The sequence below is a fragment of the Papaver somniferum genome, unplaced genomic scaffold (genome assembly GCF_003573695.1).
Source record: "Papaver somniferum cultivar HN1 unplaced genomic scaffold, ASM357369v1 unplaced-scaffold_123, whole genome shotgun sequence".
NCBI lineage: Eukaryota > Viridiplantae > Streptophyta > Magnoliopsida > Ranunculales > Papaveraceae > Papaver > Papaver somniferum.
The window spans coordinates 3,252,004-3,269,589 of NW_020621381.1; positions in this window are offsets into that span (position 1 = coordinate 3,252,004).

Below are 17,586 nucleotides of genomic sequence, written 5' to 3' on the forward strand. Positions count from 1 at the left end.
ATAAATCAAGGTGAAAAGGAACCAATTGATAATCCGGACTTATATTCCCGAAAAATATCCTAGTATTATCAATCACCTCATAATTGTCTTAATCGACGCAACAAAAAAATATATTATGGAATCACAAACGATGAGACGGAGATGTTTGTGATTACTTTTTATCTTGCCTATCGGAGATAAAAATCTCAATCCAATTATTACAGTTGTACTCGTACGATAGAAACAGCAAGATCAGATCACACAACTACAAGAAAAGTAGTATCGGTCTGGCTTCACAATCCCAATGAAGTCTTTAATTCGTTAACCTGGTTTAGAAGAAGAAACCAAAGGTTAAAGGAGAACCGACTCTAGCTTAGCACAACTAGTATCACACAGAATTTTTGGGGATTAGGTTTCCCAGTTTCTAGAGTTCTCCCTTATATAGTCTTTCATATCAGGGTTTGCAATGTTAGATTGGTAACAAAGCATTCAATATTCACCGTTAGATGAAAACCTGATTTAGATTCAAGCTAATATTTATCAACCGTTAGATCGAAAACATAGCTTGTTATACACAAATGAAATGCACGTTCCTGGGCTTGTGTAACCGTACCCTGTACATTAGTTGGTTCAACAATAGTTAACCAAATTGTTAGCCGTATGGTCACTTTCATATCAACCATATTCTTCTTCACCATAACTAGTTCAAATAACTCAAATGAACTAGTTAGAGAGTTGTTCAATTGCAAGGAAATCATATGTACTACATAAGACACAATTGAAGCAAAAACGATTTGATTCACATGAATCGATTCATGAACTCTATAGACACGGTTTGCAATTGGATTCCCTAGTTTATAAAGATAAGTTCACTAAACATCGTTTTTATACATAACCTACTCATGTTCGTGGACTTAAGTTCCGGATGGAGTTAACAAACTCCAGCAGAAATTCTCGGGTTTGAGAACTTCGCCAGTTCCCGGCCTTATCTCACGCACTTCTCCGGTTCACTTGATCAACAAAGTTCGCAAACTTTGGTTCAAGCAATAAGAACTTATACATATATGTGTTTCCACAATAATGCTTATATCCTCCAAATGGTTATATAGTCTAAACTCTCATTTCAATCATTGAAACATTCTCAGAGAACGTTATATATTTGTTATTCACAAACCATTTTTGGTCAGAGCAATTTTCAAAGATATTGAAACATAACATGACTTTCATCACTAGGTAAAGATGAACTTGGCTTAAGCGAAAGCTTTACCAACACATATTTCGAAAAATAGATAGGCGAGGTAAACTCGTATCGAAATACCAAATGTGTATAATCTAAGTCTATATAGGAAAACGACTTTTGTCTCAAGATAGGAGATAAATAGACTTTTGAGTGATAGATAAGTTCAAGTATCCACATACCTTTTAGTCGATGAAGATCCACCAATTCCTTGAGTAGTCCTTCGTCTTGTATGATGATTTCCATGGAGTTCTTGAGCTCAACTATACTTTTTATCCTAGTCCGAGATCTTAGCTATAGTAGACTAGAACTCAAGACTTATAGTTTTGATCACTAACATTGACAAACATGCTTGAGATAGCAACGCATGCGATTTCGACCGATCAATGCTCTAACATCAATAATCATCGATAGATGAAAAACTTAACTTCAAATTAACATAACAAAACATACACTCTGGTTAGGATGAACCACAACCGAACTGTGTATAATGCGTGGTTCATAAAAGTTAGCCGAAACTAGCCAATTGAACAATAAGCTTAACCATTTTCATATAACACTTGAAAACTTTCCTTGAGTCACAAATATAGTCAATCATGTCTATTTGTGTTCTTAGAGAGTTATTCAAATGTTAATTATCTCATAGAAATAATTATGATGCATATGAAAATATTTAACAGGGTAAATAAGTGTACGTGTACTGTACATGTTCGTGAATATCTTTGTCATAGTACGTGTACCACATATGTACCCTTAAGAAAAAAAAAATCAGGAACTGACAGATCTTTTATGATATGCGTACATTTCCGATTTTGAAACCAACATATCTTTCCGGTTTGCATACTAGGTATGCCTACCTTCATGGTTCAGAGTTCACCGAATTTTTGTGGTATGGATACCGGGTATGCATACCACAAAGTTGCCTGCGAACTGTAGATACGCTGGTACGTGTACTGGGTACATGTATTACGGATCCGGACCTATAACAGTTCTCCCAGTATGTGAACTAGTATGCATACTGTCATGTATCCAGATTTACAGTAGTTCTATATCTCTCTAATAATCGATTCGAAAAATTCCCGAATAACATCAATGACACATATCAACATTCTCGGATATTTTCAAATGATTAAACTTTGAATCATAATTAGGTCATGAACAATAATTTGATTTTCACAAAAGTATGAACAAATGTTCTTAAGCTTATCATATTTCGAGAATGATATTCAAGATAAACTTGACTCAAAATTTCTGTTATGCATATAATGTCTAATTTAGTCATGAGATAATGTCTCATAGATATAAAGGTGAAAAGTTGAGAAATATATGGTTCAGTCTTTACTTACCTTTGTTGAAGAAGTTCTCCAGAGCTCATGTTGATCTTCGCCTTCAAACGGTAGAACGCAGTGATATCCTAATCTCAACTCCACACTTCTATCCTAATCCGAGACTGACCAAATGTAGACTAAAAATCAAGAAATAGTTTTGACAATAAGCTTGAGATAGCAACACTTGTGAGTTCGACCGAGCAATGCTCTAACACATTGGATATTATGGGTCCATTTACTACGGTAACAGTTTCAAACTCATATCTTACTTTAAAGGCAAATTATAGATTGCAAAATATAGCATGTTCTAATAACTGAGATCTCAAGCTCCACCCATGAGCTCAACCTCCATTTATGAGCTAGATCTTCACCTGCGAGCTCGACATCTACCTGTGAGCCCGACGTCTATCTATGAGCTCGACTTGGAATTGATTTCCACATATAGAAGCCAAAGGTCAAGTCCAGGTCGTAAAGATTGCTTGGTGGCAAAGTAAAAGTCTCCATGATGTCATCAACACGAGTCAAGATGCAGAAGCGAAGGACAAAAATAGAATTTTATAGATAACCGCCTTGTAATTAGTATTTAGACCCACTTGCAAGGACAAGTAAAGAACCTCTCTCTCTCTCCAACTGATTTCTCTAGAATATTCTCTCTCCTATAACTAGAGAAATGGCGTTAATCTCTGTACTTCCAAACTCAATTAATGGAAATCTCCGAAACCTCTGTGGACTTAGGTCATTCACGAACGAACCACGTAAATTACTGTCTCCTTTACATTCAGTAAAGAACCTAGAGACAAGGACTTGTAAACAAAAACCAAACAAAATATTGGGAGAAAGAGCATATTCTATGCCGGACTACTACACTCACCGCGGGTTAAAATCCGCGGTGTGTCCCAACAGACACTGTGCGGTGGGACCCCTCCAAACCCGGTGGTTTAGCAGGGGTGGGTCTAGTGTGGTCCCACCCCATTGAGTCTGTCAGGATACACCCTGGGTTTCATCCCGTGGTGAGTTTATTATTTTCAAACCAAACTTACATCTCGACATCTGGTTCCAGAGAGGATTCAGAAGATATTGCTGGTCATGAAAATCTTCAGCGAGAAATTTCACTCAAAAACACAAAAATCGTTGTTAACAACTTGAGAAGATTCAACTTCTGAACCTCAAATCTCAGCAATATTTTCTACCAACATGAAAGAACATCTACGTTAACAATTGCAGATGGCTAAATAAATCACCATCAACAAAAGATTTCAATGACTTCAACCACAAAAACATATCACAAGATAAGTTTAGTCTTTTAATCTCGTTTAAAAACCTATATCTATCAAGTACTTCGTTAAAAATTAATTTTTTAGAGAGAATGATTTCTAGGGTTTGGAACCCCAAATCGACGATTTCATCTAAAATTTTACAATGAAATTATAATCAAGTGATAGATCAGTAACCTCCACATCCCAATCTTGCTTTTGAGATAATAATATCAACAAAAATAATGAAGAAAAATTTCTAGGGTTTTGATCAATTTTTAGACCCCAATATGATACATATAAAATAGCCACACAAGTAGAATTAAAGTATTATTAATTTGCAATAGAACACGTTAATTTTATTGCTTTAGAGTAAGAACTTTACAACGTTCACCTTTTATGTTTTTCTGCCCGAGGTGTTGTTTCTCCTCTAGAATTGTTTTTCGCTAGTATTCTTTTAGTCTTCAGCGTGTGTCCTCTACAAGCACTCAAGGTGCCTATTTATAGGTTTAGGAACATGCTAAAACTAGTCATATACGGATTAAGAAACTCCCTTATTTTTGTAACCTTCCAAGAATAGAAATACTATTGTTCCTTCTAAGAATAAAACTCTACATCTAGAATTACTTGGAGAGTAATTCAGTGGTATATAGAATCTTAAAATAGGGTTTTTTAATGGGCCTATACCTAAATACGGATTAGACCTTCCCCATTAGGAGGCTTTTGGTCCCTCAAAATCATTGAGTTAAGATGCGCGGAATTTTAGCTTGCAACTGCACTCTTGAGTACCACTTTGCACGCTTTAAAATAAAATTATTTAGACATTCTTGAAAAAATTATTGTTCTCCAACTCTAGTTACCTGTGTCTTCTTGTTTAGATCTTCTTTTGTTACTTCACATAGACCTAAGTTGTGTGCAACTTGTAATGATGGAGACTCATTTTGCTCGTCAAGCATCTTGATTTCTGGTTCCACCTCTTGTTTTGGTGGTAACTTCTGCGCCTGTTGCAGGGCATCTCCAAACCCCTCTAACAACTATTGCAGATCGTTCTTTTCGGTTTTAGTGCACTTGACAGAGTTTGCACAAACCAATTCACTAGGTTCTTTGACAAATTTTCGAACCGTGAGTAGGCTAAATTTCTGACTAGCATTTACCAAGTGTTTGGTTTGTTCTGCAGATAAAAGTTGTAGTTTCTTCTTCTCTTTTAGAATCCATAATGCGAAAAAAAAGTCCACTTTTTACCAGCCTGCAAACTTTTTTTCGTCGTGAGAAAGTTGCATCTCTGTACCACTAGTAAGGACTACCAAATACAATATGACAAACATCTAACGAGATAACATAACATGTTACTTGATCTACTTATTTCTTGTCGATGGTGAATCCGAAGATGCATTAAGAAGTCACTTGCAACTATGTATCCTTCTTCAACCATTCTAACGGGTACGCCTTATAGTGTGGTGTTGTCTTCACCTTCACCTTATTCACTAGTTGTTCGGATATTAAGTTTCGCCGCGATCTGCTCTGAAATAGAGTGAGATTAAGTATTTTCTTAATTTCCACATTCATCCAAAATAGCTCTTCTTTAGTATATTCCGAGATTGCCGACTTTGGCCTTGTGAATTTTCCTTGTGCCATCATCACAACTTTGTTGTCGGGATTAGGCGATTAGTTGATTACCTCATCTCCATCCCCTTGTACTTCTTTGTTAAAGATGGTTTTGGGAGTTTGTTAGCGGTCTTTCTACCACACTGGTCTCAGCTCTGATGTAATTTCGAATATCCTTCCTTTGAGTGTTGAAAGGTTTTGCAGTTTTTGCAGTATCGGACATTTTCGTTTGCCACTGCATGATTAAATCTCCCCTCTTTATGAATAATTTTCACACTCTCTCCTTTTTCGATTCTTGATTGCTTTGCTCTAACAAGTTGATTCTTCATCACAATATACATAAATTTCTTACAAGCATCGTCAATGTCAATTGTTGAGAATAGTGCTAGTTATGTCCGTGTTGAGAAAATTAGTCCTCTTTTATACTCCCTCTGTCCCTTTTTATCTGTCCTAATTTCTACTTTGGTTTATCCCTTTTTATCTGTCCGCTCTGTTTATAGACATACTTTTCCCTTAAACTATCAAATATACCCTTTATTTTTAATAATCATAAAATCATTTTTAATATCAAAATCTTAAATAATATCACCATATATAAGGGAAAAAACTTACTTAATATTTTTGTATTAATTGTCATTCCTTTTTTTAAATAAAAACATTTATGGATAGTTATAAAATCCTAATAAAAATTCTACTTATTCTTACATAACCTTTTCATATGTATATCTATAGAGGAAATAATCTCAAATTTCCATGGTCGAGTATATCTAAAGAGGAAATAATCTACAATTTCAATTTTCAATTTTTTTCCCTCTCAAATAAAAATTCCAAAGACTCTAAAGTTTTAGTGCGGAAACCAAAATCAAATGGAGGAAAAAATATTTCTTAAATTGTGGAATCCATAATAAAAGCAATATAATTTTGCTTTTATTTTCTTAAATATTTCTTAAAATAATAATACTATCAAATTTAAGCTAATAATTTAGTTTTGGTAATAATATAACATTAAATAGGCTAGTCAAGGGCTAGTCATGATATTTTATAGGATTTCTTTAATATCTTGAAAAAGTCAAAGCGGACTCTTAATTTAGGACGGAGGGAGTACTACTCAATAGTTTCTGGATCTCTCATATTCACATTCAACGCTATGGCTTGCTTTGGAAATTCGGTAGTGTATTCTTGCACGTACTTCCCTTTAACTTTTCGAAAGAACCGCCATCGCTCGTGTAATCGCTCTTTATAACCAATTGGGTAGAACTGATTTTTGATAGCCGTTGTAAATTACTTCCAAGTAGTCACCGGAGCTTCCAAACCCGACGTGTATGCTTCCTACCAAATAAGAGCATGACCATCACTAAACCCCTTAGTGCTAAATAAACTTCTAAAGATTTGAGCCATCCATCCAACTTCTCCGGGTTAAAATTCCCCTTCTATGCAGGGATTTCGATTATGCCTCCACTTTGAACGGTGAATTTTCAGTGAAACCTAGTTGTTTTTCCTTGTTCAACATTAACTTGGAACCGTCTGTTGATTGAGAATGTGTAAGCTGTAATCCTTTTATCATCTAATTTATCTCTGACATATATCTCTTCATTGTTCCAATATCTTCCTCCAATTTCTCCATAGTTCTTCCTTGTGGATTTGAAAATGACGAAACCGATGTTTTATTTATTCAATCAATATTATGATCTAATGGTAATACCTTGTTACCTTTGGATCGAATCCGTTTCATTCATCGGTGGAAACATTGCTTACTTACCTTCTAGCTCTGATACCACTGATCAATTTTCAGACTCCAATATGATACATATAAAATAGCCACACAAGTAGAATTAAAGTACGAGTAATTTGCAATAGAACACGTTAATTATATTGCTTTAGAGTAAGAACTTTACAACTTTTACCTTTTAGGTTTTTCTCCCCTAGGTGTTGTTTCTTCCTCTAGATTTATTTTCCGCTAGTATTATTCTAGTCTTCTACATGTGTCCTCTACAAGCATTCAAGGTGCCTATTTATAGATTTAGGACTATGTTAAAACTAGTCGTACACAGATTAGGAAACTCCCTATATTTTTGCAACCTTCCAGGAATAGAATTCCTACTGTTCCTTCTAAGAATAAAACTTCTTCTTCTAGAATTACTTGAGAGTAATTCGCAGGTATTTACAATTGTTGACGGAGGTTTTTAGTTCAGAGTTAAAATTGTAAAACTCCATATTTATGTGCCTTCATTCCGCAATGAAGTAGAGCCATTAAAAGCCAATGAGTTCCTATGCCTCCCCGCTTACATATGTGCATCTATATTTATGAACTTTGCCCGGCCGAATTCAGAAAATATATGTATGACTATACGATTCGTATTTACTGTGTATTTCAGTATCTACATGTATGAAATTTATTGGAATAATGTTGGTGCATGTTTCAATAATCCCAGGTAATATATAAATTTTATTATATTAAAATTGAGCTCCTAGTTGCATTATTCACTAATGCAGAGCCTACTGAGTATCTATTTTATGTTGTGTTGCCAGCTGAACTCTTAGTGCTGACATGACATGACGATTAATGATTCACTCTTAGCTGAGTAGCATGAATCTCTCGAAGTGTTTGAATTAAGATATGCATGAAGGTACCTGATCAGAAGCGCGTGTTGTGCCAATAAGACTAGAGTTGCGCTACTCGCAAGAGTAAAAATTAGTAATTTTGTGTTAACGTACAAATTCACCTAAATTGATTAATTTTGTGTCAATTCAAAAAATTCAATTTTTTAATCTAATTTTGTGTCAACTCACAAAAAATTAGATTTTTTGCCATAAAATGGAGCAGGCACGATATCTTGATCCCTCTTGTTCTAGACTATACCTAGGCAAGCTAGGAAGTTTCCCATCATAGATCCAATAGGAGTAAAATCCTAGAAGAAGTTGAAAAAATAAACAAAGGGCGCCACTTGGCCGGTTGGTTTTCCCGACCGGCTTTGCTCCATGTTGGCCTCCTTGCGCCCCTCTTTCCTATCGGTCAATCACATCGTTGCTAGCTTACAATATTCGCTTTGAACTGGTAGCCAAAGTAGGCTGGTTAGGTTGTTTATATTTCTTAAGGAATAGATCTTGGCCGCCTATGTTAGTCGTAAACTGAAAACACAGGGGTATTACAACCACACCCAATATTTCTCTCGGCAATCTGTATGGACTAAACTCCAATATAATTTCGAGAGCACAAACTTAAAAGTGAGAGTCAATTAAGAAAGATATCAAGAGCTTTATTTATTTCTCAATGCAATCAATAAATCAACTAGATATAAATCCCTGCGACTGATTATTATGAGAATAACTCGGATGGTACCAAAGACCAACGCCCGAGTGTCAATCAAGTCTTATCCAACAAACAAGGTCGGCTATATCAACTACGATTGAAATACGCACAACCTGTGATATTTTAATTATATAAATAAAAATAATGCGAAAAATAACTAACACAGACACCAGAAATTTTGTTAACGAGGAAACCGCAAATGCAGAAAAACCCCTGGACCTAGTCCAGATTTGAACACCACATTATATTAAGCCACTACAGACTCTAGCCTACTACAAGTTAACTTCAGACTGGAATTTAGTTGAGCCCTAACCAAGTCTCACACCGATTAAGTTACAGTCGCGTTCCTTACGCCTCTTGAATCCCAGCAGGACTCTGTGCACTTGATTCCCTTATATGATCTCACCCATAACTAAGAGTTGCTACGACCCAAAGTCGAAGACTTATAAACAAATCTGTCTCCCACAGATAAGTCTATTATGATTGTTGTTTCCGTCTTAACTTAGTGATCAAAGTGTACAGGAAACTCAACTAATAATTCAGTCTTATACTCCCGAAAAGCAGCCTAGAAATATTAGTCACCTCACAATAACCTAACTGAATAACAGAAGAAGTTATTGTGGAATCACAAGAGTCTGAGACGAAGAACTGTTGTGATTACTTTGTATATCTTACCTATCGGAGATAAATCTCGAGAAAACCTTAGAGAAGATTAAACTCAACACGATAGAAAAAGTAAGATCAGAATACGCAACTACAGAGAAAATAGTTGGATCTGGCTTCACGAATCCCAAATAAAGTCTTCAAGTATGTTAGGTCGAACTCGCAAGCGTTTCTATCTCAAGCTTGTTTGTAAAGTTTAGTTTATCAAAACTATAGTCTTGATTTATTGTCTACTTATAGGAGCTTCGGACTAGGATAGATTTTGTAGTTGAGCTTTAGACTTCACGACGCTTACAAATGAAGACGAAGATCTACTGAAGAACTCAGAGGAAATTCATCAACAAAAAGGTATGTGGAGACCAAAACTTACCTATCATTTAGAAGCCTATTCTATTATATTGTATCTCCTATTGAGACAAAAGTCTTATAGTGATATAGACTTTCATATCATATGCATTTGTTATTTTGAGCTGAGTATAACTCGCTTATCTATTTCTCGAAATATGTATTGGTAGCTTTTTGCTTTAGCTACATTCATCATTATTCTTGACGAGTTTAGTTGGAAACAATTTATTTGTTGGAAATAAGTCAAAAGATGATCATGTGGAAATTGCCTTGAAACATCTTACCTGATTTGTGTGATACAGTCATTTGAAGTCGAATTGGAAAGTTTCGTATTGTTCATTCTATCACCTGAAAATTTATTATAAGCTAATGGTTTGTGTGAGACAGCCATTGTCGTCTTCTAAGAATGTTTCAATGATTGAAATCGGAGTTTAGAACTAAAACTTATGTCTGGAAAACATCACAGTATGCATACTTAGTGTACAAACTATGTTGGCATGATTCAGGTCTGGAAACCAAGTCTGCATACCAGTATGTGAACGGTTTTAACTGTTAAAGTCCGGGAACCAAGTTTGCATACCAGTATGCGAACGTTCCTACCTGAGTTAGGTTCGGGACGACAATTTGCGTACCTGTTTGCAAACTGTTGGACAAGACCAAAGTTCAGAACTAAAGTTTGCATACCCGTTTGCAAATTTAGTGGTCAAAGTTCTAAAATCGGTTTAGTATGTTTACATACTCATGAACAAATACATTTATGAAATATGGAATGCAATCTTTTCAAACCGTGGATTAATGTTCATGAACTGATTCTTGTAATTTGTACATTACGAATCAATCCGCTTTTGCTTCAATTAAATCATATATACTTCTATGTGATTTTCAACAATTGAACAACTCTATGAAACACAATTAGATTCATTTGATGATTGATTGATCATCATAGTTGATCTAGATGTGTTAGATGAATGTGGTTAAGACAAAAGTGTTCATATGGAACTTTGGTTAACTATTATTGACCCAACTCAATATACACGTTTAGGTACGGTTACCCATATATAAATGAAAGTATATTTCATTTGTGTGTGACAAGCTAAGACTATCTAACGGTGGAGAGATATTTCTTTACTTTCAAGCAAACTTTGCTTGTATCTTAAATCATATTTTCATCTAACGGTGAATATGGAATGCTTTGTTTCTAAGCTAACTTCGCAAAACCTGATTTGAAAGGCTATATAAAGGAGAACTCTTGCAACTGGGGAACCTAGTCCCCACGCCTATTGTATGATATTAGTTGCGACTAGAGTCGATTCTCCTTTAACTTAGGTTTTTCCTAAAACCATTATAGGTTAACGACTTAAAGACTTAATTGGGATTCTGAAGCCAGATCCAACTATTTTCTCTGTAATTGCGTATTCTGATCTTACTTGTTCTATCTTATTGAGTACTATCTTCTCTAATATTTGCTCGAGATTTATCTCCGATGGGTAAGATATAAAAAGTAATCACAAAGCTCTTTGTCATCTGATTATTATGAGAAACTGGAAAAAATAACTGGAAAAGATCTTCTTTCTGTTAGTCAAATTTGTGACAAAGGCCATAAACTAAAGTTGTCTTCAATGAGAATGAATGTGACATTGTACACAAGAGTGAAAAAGTGATTTTTCAGGGAACTTGTGGAAAAAATGATTGTTATCTCCTTGATAGTCAGTTTAATAATTGTTGCAATTTGACGAAGATGGAATCTACACATCTTTGGCATGAGCGTTTTGGTCACATCAATTATCGACTTCTAACTAAGATCATTAACAAAGAACTTGTTAGAGGGGTTCCCACAATCAGTGCTAAGATTGAAGGTATATGTGGTGCCTGTCAAAAGGGTAAGCAAACAAAATTTCCACATAAATCATCTCGAGATATTCTCACTAAAACACTGCATGATTTAATTCATATGGATCTCTTCGGACCCATTCAACAACCTACTTTTGCTGGGAAGAAGTATGCTTTTGTTATGGTAGATGATTACACTATTCACTTGGGTAGCATTCATAGCTCACAAAAATGAAACCTTGATGAATTTAAGATTATTGTTAATAGAATCCAGAATGAACAGGGTCGCAAACTAAATAAAATTAGAAGCGACCATTGAACTGAATTCAAGGATACTAAAGCATTTGAATTCTGTGATAAACTAGGTATTATTCAACAATATTCACCACCCATTACTCCTCAAGCTAATGGAGTTGCAGAAACAAAGAATAGGGACATTCAGGAAATGTCAAGGGTAATGCTCCATGACAAAAACTTACTGTTAAAGTTTTGGGGAGAAGCTGTTTTTACAGCATACTATTTGATCAATTGTGTATATTTACGGTCAAAGACCCTAAACACTCCTTATGAGTTGTCGTACGGTAAGAATCCCAACTTACACTATCTCGGAGTGTTTGGAAATAAGTGCTACATTCTAAAGGATCGTGAACAAAAAGAGAAGTTTGAATCAAAAAGTGATGAAGGTATTTTTCTTGTCTACGCATCTGACAATCGTGGTTTTCGAGTATACGATCTCAGGACACATGTTATGATGGAATCAGCAAATATTATCATTGACGATCTGAGTAATTTCCGTCATGATAACTCTCCTGCATAATTACCTCCAACTGAGAAAATTGAGAAAGTCAAAGAAATTCCAGAATCAGTAGAAGTTGTTCCAACAGTTACTGATCCTGATGTTTCTAGTGACGAGGAGAGAACCCCTAGTCAGGGTATTCATGTGGAACAAGAACGTGCCCCTCCTAGGCACCTCTTGGTCCAAAGGAATCATAATACTGACAATATTATTGGAGGAAAGGATTCTACAGCTAAGACGAGAGGACAACTTCAAAATATTTGCAATTTTGGAAGTTATCTATCGCAAGTAGAGCCTAAAAATATTGATGAAGCTCTTTGTTAGAGCACTGCTTGTTTTTCAAGTTTAGTTGCCAAAACTATAAGTCTTGATTTCTAATCTACTGATAGCTAAGTCTCGGACTAGGATAGAAAGTGTAGTTGATCTCCAGAATCCACGGTGTTCATCATGCAAAGACGAAAAACTACTCAAGGAAATGGTGGAAGGTATGTGGATACTTGAACTTATCTATCACTCAAAAATCTACTTTATCTCCTATCTTGAGACAAAAGTCGTATTGCTATATAGACTATGATTATACACATGTACTATTTCGAGATGAGTTTATCTCGCTTATCTATTTCGACATAATATGTGTTGGTAAGATTTCGCTTTGGCCAAGTTCATCTTTACTAGTGACGAAAGTCATATTAGTTTCAACCACTTGAAAATCGCTTTGATAAAAATAGTTTGTGAAGAACAACTATATAACATTCTCTAAGAATGTTTCAATGATTGAAATGAGAGTTTAGAATACATAACCATGGTTGGATATAAACATTGTGAGACAACTCATATGTGTGTAAGTCCAATATCCTTGAACCAAAGTATGCGTACTTTGCTGCTCAGGATAGCCGGAACTAAAGTCCGTGAACCAGTACGCGTACTGTCGGAAGTTCACATCCTTTGAATTTCTGCTGGAGTTTGTGAACTAAAAACAAACTTATTCCGGGTACTTAAGTCCGTGTACCAGTATGCGTACTAAAGTAGGTTATTTTCAAAAAACAGTTTAATTCGTGAACTAAGACATTTATATTTTAAGGAATGCAATCTTTTCAAACCGTGGCTATAATGTTCATGAATCGATTTGAGTGAATCAAGACTTTTTTTTCTTCGATTGTGTCTTGTATACTTCTATGAGATCTAAGCAATTGAACAACTCTCTAACTAGTTCATTTGAGTCATTTGAACTAGTTGTGGTAAAGAAGAATAAGGTTGATATGAAAGTGCTCATATGGCTAACCTATGGATAACTACCGTTGAACCAACGACTTGTACACATTTAGGTACGGTTACTCAAACCTAAATGAAGTTACATTTCATGTGTGTATAACAAGCTAAGATTCGATCTAACGGTTGAAAGATATTAGCTTGAATCTAATCAGGTTTTCATCTAACGATGAATATTGAATGCTTTGTTACCAAGGTAGCATTGATTGCAAATCCTGATTTGAAGACTATATAAAGGAGAACTCTAGAAACTGGGATATGTAATCCCCACACCTCTTGTGTGATACTAGTTGTATAAGCTAGAGTTGATTCTTCTTTAACCTTAGGTTTCTATCGAGACCCTGTAGGTTAACGACTTGAAGACTTCATTGGGATTGTGAAGCCAGACCCAACTATTTTCTCTGTAGTTGCGTGATCTGATCTTGCTGCTTCTATCATGTTTGAGTACAATCGTAAGATTGTCTTGAGATTAATTTATCCGATAGGCAAGATAAAAAAATAGTCACAAACATCTTCGTCTCATCGTTTGTGATTCCACAATATCTTGTTTCGCCATCATACGATTTAGATTATTGTGAGGTGATTGATAATTTTAGGCTGTTCTTCTGGAATATAAGTCTGGTTTATCGATTGGTTCCTGTTCACCTTGATTTATCAAAAGATAGAACAAAACTCATAGGTATTTCTGTGAGAGACAACTTTATATATTCCTGTAGACTTTTCTGTGTGATACAAATTTGTTTATTAAAGTCTTCGACTTTGGGTCTTAGCAACTCTTAGTTGTGGGTGAGATCATCTAAGGGAATCAAGTGCACAGTATGCTGCTGGGATCAGAGACGTAAGGAGCGTAATTGTACCTTGGATCAGTGTGAGATTGATTGGGGTTCAACTACAGTCCAGAACGAAGTTAGTTCGTAGTAGGCTAGTGTCTGTAGCGGCTTAATACAGTGTGTGTTCAATCTGGACTAGGTCCCTGGGTTTTTTTGCATTTGCGGTTTCCTAGTTAACAAAACTTCTGGTGTCTGTGTTATTTCCTTTCCGCATTATATTTTTTTATATAATTGAAATATCACAGGTTGTGCGTTGAATCAATTACTTGGTAAATCCAACCTTTGGTTGTTGATTGAAATTGATTGATCCTTGAACATTGGTCTTTGGTACCGTTCAAGTGATTTATCTTGTATTCAATTATACTCGCAGATTTCTATTTGCTTGAGTAAGTATTGAATCGAGAAATTGAGATATAACTCCTTGATATACATTTTATTAAGATTGAGTCTGACTGTCTACTTGATTCTCTGAAAAGTATATTGGAGTTAGTCCATACAGATTGCTAAGAGAAATATTGGGTATGGTTGTTAGACCCTCGTTTTTTCAATTGGTATCAAAGCAGGCAAACACGTTTAAGACCTTATAAGTCGTTGTTTGTAGCGATCTGACTCTATGGACAGGAATTCTATCTCTATAAACGTACCAGCAGCCTTCGATGGCTCAAACTACTTATGGTGGAAAATCGTTATGCATGCTTTTCTTCAAGATCGTGATTTTCAAACATGGGTACGTGTTGTTAATGGTTATGATCCTCCGGTTAATACAGAAGGCGATGTATCCTTACCTAAGGATATTGGTAGATATAGTCTAGAAGAAATCCTTGCTGCAAAGCAAAATTATGACGGCTTAAATGCTACCATACATGCCATTACCCCAGATCTTCAGCATCATGTGACTACGTGCACAAAGTCTAAAGAAGCCTGGGATATCTTAGAAACCGTATTTGAAAAGAATACCAGTGAAAAATAATCTAGGCTTCAAAACCTAAATACTGATTGGGAAAACCTTCGTATGGCAGATGAAGAAGCATTTGATAAGTTTAATCACAAAGTGTCTGGAATTGTTAATGCATCTTTTGCATTGTGTGAGACTATTCCTGAAAAGGACATTGCGATGAAAATTCTCAGATCATTGCCATCTAGATACGATTCTAAGAATAATTCCATCGTTGAAGGAAATAATCTCGCAACGCTCTCCAGAAATACTCTGGTTGGGAAGCTAAAGATATTTGATCATAAGCATACATCCAAATCTGGGAAGGATGTTGCTTTCAAAGCACAAAAGAACACTAAATTACTTGATAAAAGTAAAAGAGTTTACATCTGTGAAGATCATCTTTTTGAGGTTGATTCATTAGATGAATATCTTGACAAGTCAGTCTTGTTGATCACCAGACAATTTAGGGATCTTCTTTCGAAGAGAAGTAAACGGTTCTCTACAGATAAATACAGGTCATCAGTTAAGCCCCATGATCGTGTTCCTCCTAAAAACAGGGATAATGATGAGACTGATGACGAGGATATGCCATAGTGATTTAAGTGTAAAGGTTTTGGTCATTTTGCAAATGAGTGTCCAAATCAAAAGAAATACACTGGGAACAAAGGTCTTGCTGCAACTCTTGATGAAATGTCTGACAATTATGATTCTAATGAAGACGAAAAATCAAGTGTTGCACTTTTGTGTGAAAATATTGATTTTGATAATTGTAGCAATACATACATCAATCTTGATATCCTTTCAGAAGAGAACTCAACCAATCTGGAAGAAGAAATTGACCTTTCCGTTGGAAACTCTCTGTCTAATTTTTCAGGTTCTACTATGTGTCTAGCATCTTGCACATCTCGGATACCTGAATCATATTCCAGGTTGACATGCTCATATTGTTCATTCAAGGGACAAGAACTATCAAAGTCTTATAAGTACAAACACAAACTGAGACATGTCAATAAACTTCAACGAAGATCAAATCGATTAGCAAACAAGCTTAAACTTGTTCAAAAGACCGCAGAGGTATGTAATATTTTATCTTCGTCAAAGAAGTTTGTTTCCAAGGATAATACAAGACCATTGGAAAGAAAGTTATGGTCTAAAAACTATGAGAAACAGGGTTCTATCAATTCCGATCAAAAAAGATGTGATGAACAGATTATTGTTCATCCTAGCAAAACTTAAATTGTGTTGGTTAGTGCATCATGTGCCTGATTAAAAGAGACAAGATTCTGCACATCACAGGTTTTTGAAAAAGAAAAATGGTTTTAAATTTGCTTTCTTTTCTTTTTTGAGCTTTGCCTGGTTTTGCAAGATTGGATTTTTTTTCCATATCTACTTGATATTGGAAAGGTCTTCCCTAGTTAATCAATAAAAGAGGGTTAAAATTGAAAATTTAACCTTTTATAGGGTATGAGTTGTGGGTACGTGAATCCTTTTAAGTGTATAAAGGTTCCGTAACCCTACATTCCTTTTTTCCTTCCCTGAAACTTTTTTTTAACTTAAGACCGCTTGTTGAAGTGTGATTTCCTCTCACAACATCATGTCTTCTGATGGAAAATATGTTAATATGATTGTTAAGCCATCAATCACGAGGGAAAAAGAAAGATCTATGTTACCTCCAACCTTGAAAAGAAAAAGAAGGAATGTGAGGAAGCCAAGAGCTGTTCCTTCAAACTCTCAGAAGTTTTCTGACGTTCTTGAAGAGATGAAGGAGACAATAAAGGAGATTCAACAAATAAATGATGTGTCTTGAGATCTCTTGAAATTCAGAAGGCCCTGGTTCGACATCTTCAGCCTAAAAGGTTTGTTGGAATTGACTTTTTTCTTCACGAACCATATATTCCCATGGTTGTTGATGACAAGTAGTTCAGGGACGATAAAGAAATTTTCAAAGGTCTTATTGTCTAGGAAATCTTCTTATGAGAATTTTATTCTTGTGTTTTTAGGAAGAATAACTAGAGTTTGGAATAGCCATTATTGTGATTACACATAGCTATGTCCAACGATTTTCATCTTCAATGTTTTTAGATTTATTTGCTTAAATCCTAAAGTTAGTTTGGAAGATGATTTTTGCAGTATTAATCATTATGGTTTTGTATATTGCAATTTGTTATGGGATATGTGTGTTTACGTCCGTGAACTATGATTGT